Genomic DNA, 7108 nt, shown 5'->3' with positions numbered 1-7108 from the left:
AGTACTGCTGCTACTACTACTACTACTACTGCTGCTGATACTACTACTAGTACTGCTGCTGATACTACTACTAGTACTGCTGCTGATACTACTACTAGTACTGCTGCTGATACTACTACTAGTACTGCTGCTGCTACTACTACTACTACTACTACTACTACTACTACTACTACTGCTGCTACTACTACTACTAGTACTGCTGCTACTACTACTACTAGTACTGCTGCTGATACTACTACTAGTACTGCTGCTACTATACTACTACTAGTACTGCTGCTACTACTACTACTAGTACTGCTGCTAATACTACTACTAGTACTACTACTTTTACTACTACTAGTACTACTACTACTACTACTACTACTACTACTACTACTACTACTACTACTAGTACTGCTAGTAAAAATTAATTGATATATAATAACATAGAACATTAGTATTGTGTGTGTATATCTCCCATTATTAGTAGATATATAATTTGTTATAAATAATAGATTTATATAATTGTATATATTACTTGAATGTTCAAAAATATTTAGAAATTATTAATATAAATAACAACTAATAAATTATTTATTTAATATTATATTATTATTATTAAATGATATGAACCTCATATATAACTATCACAAATTTCAATAAACACTTCTCAGGAAATAATCATTTTTAATAGGTGTATTGAAATAATACTCACTAGCTAACATTAATAGTTCTATTGACTAGATTGCTTTGTACAGTAATCTAGAGATCATAAGTGGTAATTGTTTGTGGTCAGTTAATTCCAAATTTAACTTTGACTTTCACAAAAAAATATATTTTTTATTTAAGTGGGTGTGATAAAACCATCTAGTGTAAAAATATATGTTTTATATTTGTTAAAGGTTTGTAGAAAATATTGTTATAAAGACCGAATGTGTTATGTGTGTGTAATAAAGCAGTGTTCAATATATCGTCATCAAATAAAGACCAGCTATTATCATCATAGTTAATAGAACAGATGACAAATGACCTATAATAAAAAAAATATATTTATATATTACATAATGTTATAATATTACCGGCACCTCCAGCTGATCCAGGAGTAGGAGTAGGAGTTGGACCTGGAGAGGTAAAGAAATCACAGTTAGTTAATAATTCTGATATTGTTGTATTAACTTACGAGGTATAGTAAAGGTACGTGATGTTAATGTAGGTTACCAATAGCATTCTCAGCTATTACAGTGACAGTATAACTCTGTCCTGCAGTAAACTGATTTATATCAATTTCCAATGGAAATGATATAATTGTATAAGTAACGCTATTAACTGTTACATAAAATTGTTGAATTGGTTGTGGATTATTGTCAGTATATGTAGCAGATATTATAACTGATGTAGTAGTAATCTCAATTGATAGTTGAAATGATGGCAAAGTGGGGAGAGCTATAATGGATACATAGATTAGTAATGGATGAATAGTTGGATATATGAATGGATATATACAAATATGAATATGGACGAATGAATACATGAATGGACAGATGGTATTATTAATATTACCTCCCACTATCAGATTATAAACTAGTTGCTTTATAGCCACTAGATTAGTAGCAGTACATGTATAGGATCCTTGATTATTAGTAGTAGCACTAGTAATAACAAAACTAGTACTAGTAATATCTATATTATTAGCACTATTGCTGGTGTATGTTAAATTGAGGTGGATTATATTAGGATTAGCCATAGCTGCACAGTTCAGTGTGATATTATAACCAGATATTACTGATATATTGATAGTATCTTGACCAGCAACAAACTCTGGAGCATCTGATAGAAAAAATAATGAAAACAAAGAAACTCTTGTCTGAATAAAAGTATATAACATTTAATAAATGATTGTTGTGTCTATGAACATTCCATATATGGTATAAATTATGCTAACTATATCAATTATTGTTTTTATTTGTAAGTGTAAATATTCTCATTATATTGTTTCAATAATACTATATGTATTGTATCACTTACAATAGACATCTAAACTAATAGTGGCATTTCCACTACCTAGTTGGTCATCTACTGATATTAGATATTGTCCACTATCTTGACGTGATACTGGATTAAATTTTAATGTATTCACTCCTAAAATAACACGAGGAGTTGATGTAATCTCAACATTATCTTTTGTCCAAGTAAAATTGGCAATTCTAGGAGCAGCATCTAATCCCAGTTCAATATAAGGACTGGTACCTTCCATTACAATATAACTAATACTGTCAGGATTGAATCGAGGAGGAAACTGGAGAGAGAGATGGGGGGAGGAAGAGGGAGGGAGAGAGAGGGGGGAGGGAGAGAGAGGGGGGGGGAGAGAGAGAGGGGAGGGAGAGAGAAGAGGGAGGAGGAGAGACAGAATGAAAGTGATAATTCAACTGATAAAAACCACTTACAATCTACAACGATAGTGACAATATTAGACATTACAGAATTACTAAAACATTGTAAACTGGTCCCATTGTCCTCACGAGTTAGTCCAGTAAACTGATATTGACTACCACTCTTATCTTGACTGATCAATGTAATCCTATCAGTTGGTATAATAGTAAAGTTACTATTAACTTGAAGAACTTGTGGTCCTGTTACACCAGAACATGTAAAAGTCACATCATTATCTTCATCAACAGTAATTGTAGGAGAGGGAGAGAGAGACACTTGAGCTAAAGGAGAGAAAGAGAGAGAGTATGTTGAGTTACTTTAGTAGACATAGTTCACACTTACCATGACATTTCTGTACCAGTAGAACATATAAAGATAACAAAATCACTGATAGTGGGAGAGAGCTGCCCATTGTTTGTCGTTTGCAAATAATTAATTATTCAAATTGACGTGGGCGTTGCTATGTATTAATATTCTTTTTTATGAGTTTGAATATGAAGAGATAATTCTTATTATAAAATAGAAATGTTAAGTAATGTTTACCATATTTATTATATATATATATATATATATATATCATAGATAATATCTTCTATTCTGATTATCTATGTATAACAATTGATAATTAATTATTATTTATAGTCATCATTATTGTTGTCATTATCATTAGTAGTTTCATAAAGACTGTTTGGTATGTCTTCAATATTCTCATAAATATGAGGTAGTTCTGCTGAGCTAGTATATGCTGTATTCTCTGACAATGTAATTGACTCAGTAATGTTAGTTATACCAGTAATATTGAGTTGTTGATTATTCCTTGATCCTAAAACAATATATTATATAATGAGATATTGTCTTAATATTACCTTACCTTTATTTCTTATACATTGTAAGATCACCACAACAATTAAGATACCAATAATAATTATTAAAAAGGTGCTACTAATAATAGCACTAATAACCACAGCACTTAGTCCTAATAATAGAACAGAGAACTACTAAACAATAATATATTAGATTTAGTAATAATTTGTTATAATGAGTATAACTGTAACAGATAATGGAATAATGAGGATATATTCTAGTCAATATACTATTGTATATAATACAGTTACTGAATATTTGTTACTATTAATGTACAGTTATTAAACATACCTAATCCTTCAGGTTCAGAATTTGTTACAGTGGATGTGACTGATACTGGAACTATCAGTGTGGTGCTAGATAGTTCGACAGTTATATCATCTAAAATAGTACTAGAGACTATTCCATCAAGACATTGTCCATTATTAAGTAAATTAGTACAGTTTCCACATCTTGTTGAACCCTGTATAGTGGACAGTATCATCATATTAAGTGTATTGAAATATGATCATGACAAGTTAAGTATTATTCTTAATAACATATTAACTTACATCTCCATAACATGATCCATTACAAGAGAAATGACACTGTTCACATGTACTATCATTAACATATAAATAACTAATAAGAGAGAGAGGTTACTACCAGTATTAGAGAAGTTTACACATTATGGAACTTACACTCCTAATGTATTAAAGTCATTACATGTTGGGACACACTGTCCTTGATAGATATAGTTCTTACAATAATCACATTGTGTGTTACTAGGTCCCCAACACCATCCTTGTTCAATAGAACATTCATCATGACATGTTAGGTTAGCTAACACTAAAGAAAGAAACAGTTATCATTAAAATGTAATACTATGACAATATCTGTACATATAATATATCAATTAAATAATTGTGATAAATCTTCTTACCACACTCTTCTTCAGGTCTCCTATAGTTATTATCTGATATACAGATATCTACAGAACTGTCAGTGATATAGTTACTTAAATTCCCAATATAACATAATAATGGATTATTGATCAGTTGAATGCCTCCATTTTCAATTCTCTCCAGTGACGACAGGTCTAGACTCACTAAATCTGTCTCCTCAATCAATACAGTATATTTCATTCTATCTTCAGTTCCATTACATGTAAAAGATAACACTTGAGATGGATCTGAGCCAATTATTTTCAAATTAGGGAGATATGAAAAATTTTGTCTGTTGAATAATTCAATTGTAAGTGAACCACGAATTTCTTGAATATTCTTAAGTCTCTCTAACTCAGATGGGCTATATAAAAAAAAGATCACTCAAATAAACTAGATATCAAAGCTGACTCATCATCTACTCCCACTCTTCCAATTCTCAATGATCCAGTAATGAGAGCACAACCAGTAAAGTCAACATCAGTGAAGGTAGAGCCTCCAGTACACTCTACAATTAAAACCAATTCTACATAAATAAAACATAAATCAATGATTATACATGTTCACCTTTTGGACATGGTCCATCACAGGTAACACATTGTTGAGTTCCATTAGCTGTAGTCATAGACATATAGTTTATAGGACATGACTCTACACATTGATCTTCTAACTCAAACAGATTATCTATCAATATATATGACAATGTGAGTATGAATTGAAGTGAGGAACATTTACTTGGACAGCTTTGAACACATACAGGACCAGCTGTGAACTTAAAGTTTGGATTTGGTATAATCATATTAGACCCACTGTCATATATATTGCGTGGAGGACACTGTTCATGACAAACTCCACCATCACGTACATTTTTACAAGCCTAGCAATAAAATAATTGTATGTACATTATTACTCTCTATTACTGACCTGACATTGATCATTGTTACCACCAGTACATCCTGCAGCACATTCAGAATGACAACACTGAATAGCCTGACCAATTTTATGACAACGATTATCACAAGGACAATCAGATGTTACTAAATAAAAATAATGATATTAACAGTAAAGCATGTCATGCTATCTGTGAAATAAATATGATTCCTTGTAGATTGATATGGTAGTTTGTTAAAGTACAATAGCTCACTTGTTTGACAACATTCTGATGAGTCATTACACCAACAGTATCCAGAGGTACAACCAAGATCAATACACATAGGATAGTCTATAAATATAAGATTATTTTGTTATTACAATAGATAACATAACTTACCATTATTAGTACATCCAGTAGTCCTAATATAAACTGAAGTATTAGGAAATGAAGTTATATCTGTCCAACTAACATTTTGAACATTACACAATGAAGGTGTGTTAGATAGTCCTCTTAAGAATACACCACCTTGAGTAATCTCTCTTAACTGTGGCATATATAATGTACCAATATCAGAGTTAGCTACAATAAGTGAATACTCATTTGAGCTAACAGTAAATCTGGTATTTCCTCGTATTATCCTCAAATTAGGAAGAGAGAGTCTTGATATTGGAGATATACGTCGAAGATAAATGAAGCCACTAATCTCTCTAGTATAATACAGAAATGAGAAGTTACTATCTGGTATTGGTGTGTTGTCATAGAAACTAGATGGTATCTCAATGTGTATATTATGTTCAATGTGTACGACAGCCACAAAATTGATCATAAGCATCTTGTAATATGGCAGCTGCAGAATTACCACTAGCTCTCTCATTATTATTATGTCCAATACAAATATCATCTGTAGAATTAAATGAAACAGTTGAAATGTACTTTTATTTAAATGAAATAGTTGAGATGGTATCATCACTAACGAGGAGTAAATAACTTAATATTTTATTAATACATGTTATGTACAAAACAAATGAGATGCTCTAATCATATAATTTTAATAAGCCATAAAGAAAAAATTACAACAATATGTGTGTAATTAATGAACTGATAGTCATCATTCATCATTGATTATATACTGGTCTTGTTTACAATGTATGTGTCCTAATATGTCAACGTAAAAATGACTGCTATTTTTTTTTTAAAGTAATTATTTGATCATATAATTATATAATTATAATGATATTGTTAATGATTTGGTAAGTGATTAATTAATTAATTAAAATAATTATATATGATTATCAGTATATTGATCTCTTGTTATTGTAAATAGATTTTCAGTATGATTCAATACTGACAATTACATAATGAATAAATACAGAGTACATATCATGTGATGGTCACTATATGGAATGTATAGAATGTATGTTTATGTCTAATTAAAAAAAACAATATTCTATAAAATATGAAATATAATTTAAAAATCAATCAGTTATTGTGTGAGTTCACAATTTGTTATTATAGACAATAATACAGTTCATTATTACCTCCTTTATCTGGACAATTTGGAGGATCCAAAGCCACTGATATAGATACAAGAAGGAGTATATTAAAATAATAGAGAATTAGCCGCCAGGTCATGATGATTTACAAAAACAATGAACATGTAACAGAATTTACAAGTAATGTCATTCGTTTAAATATTTCATGTAATAACTTTGTCATACCATATATGATCATATTGATAATGTTATTTTCCATAAACCGGTAAATAATCATTTTTACTTGAAGTGTTATAAATAAAATTTTCCAGTATAAAAACAATGTAAGAGTGAAAGTAATAACAATTAAAATGTACTCAATATAATTCAATAATATTGACAATCAACAGTCAAATAGCAAGGGACTCCACCTTCAATTACATCAATGTTCCTAACATTAACTGGATCAGAGTAATACAAGCAATCATCATATGATTATATAAGTAAATTTTTTTTTGGCTCTTTTGCCAGATATTAAAAATACAATTACTATAATTGTAGTTAGT

Source organism: Gigantopelta aegis, unplaced genomic scaffold (genome assembly GCF_016097555.1).
Source record: "Gigantopelta aegis isolate Gae_Host unplaced genomic scaffold, Gae_host_genome ctg3548_pilon_pilon:::debris, whole genome shotgun sequence".
Classification (NCBI taxonomy): Eukaryota; Metazoa; Mollusca; class Gastropoda; order Neomphalida; family Peltospiridae; genus Gigantopelta; species Gigantopelta aegis.
The sequence above is the reverse complement of the archived record's forward strand: the minus strand, read 5'-3'. Positions refer to the sequence as shown.